General features: G+C 42.6%; 1 pseudogene; it reads left to right on the plus strand.

Annotated features, from left to right (window-relative positions):
• The first annotated feature begins 373 nt into the window (after nt 1–373).
• Nucleotides 374–490, plus strand: LOC126189263 (5S ribosomal RNA; annotated as a pseudogene).
• Nucleotides 491–924: the final 434 nt, after the last annotated feature.

The raw sequence follows: 924 nt of genomic DNA on the forward strand, positions 1-924 counted from the left end.
ATGATCTTCACTATTCAAGATTAAATCAAACTTTGGCACAGAAAGGGGTGAATTATACTGCCACTAAAGTCTTTGGTCACTTACCAAATAGTATCAAAAGTCTGGCAGATAACCAACAAGTACTTAAGAAGAAATTAAAAGAATTTCTGAATGACAACTCCTTCTACTCCATAGAGGAATTTTTAGATATAAATTAAGAAAAAAAAATTATAAAAAAATTAAAAAAACAAAAACAAAAAGTTGTTATATTAACTTAATTATGTTGTTAAATTAACTTAATTATGTCATGTATTGGAAAATTTGACTCGTTCCACATCATTACGAAATATCGTATTCATGATCCATGGAACTAGTATTAATCTAATCTAATCTGGGCAACGGCCTTGCCGCAGTGGATACACCAGTTCCCGTCAGATCACCGAAGTTAAGCGCTGTCGGGCGTGGCCGGCACTTGGATGGGTGACCATCCAGCCGCCATGCGCTGTTGCCATTTTTCGGGGTGCACTCAGCCTCGTGATGCCAATTGAGGAGCTACTCGACCGAATAGTAGCGGCTCCGGTCATAGAAAACCATCGTAACGACCGGGAGAGCGGTGTGCTGACCACACGCCCCTCCTATCCACATCCTCAACTGAGGATGACACGGCGATCGGATGGTCCCGGTGGGCCACTTGTGGCCTGACGACGGAGTGCTAATCTAATCTAATCTGAGCAGAACGTCCATCTCTCTTGTGATGCAGGAAACGTGGCCTATCTCCGAAATAAAGTATTCCAGACAGCTTCCCCCGATTCACACTGGAGCAGTAGGCGAATTGCCTTCAGATAACCTGTATGCGTCATTAAAATATGTCATGAGCTGCATATGTGTCTTGTAAGAGGTGGTTATAACGCCACCAGTTAGCATGTAAGCGAATAGTGCTCATAG

The sequence above is a fragment of the Schistocerca cancellata genome, chromosome 5 (genome assembly GCF_023864275.1).
Source record: "Schistocerca cancellata isolate TAMUIC-IGC-003103 chromosome 5, iqSchCanc2.1, whole genome shotgun sequence".
NCBI lineage: Eukaryota > Metazoa > Arthropoda > Insecta > Orthoptera > Acrididae > Schistocerca > Schistocerca cancellata.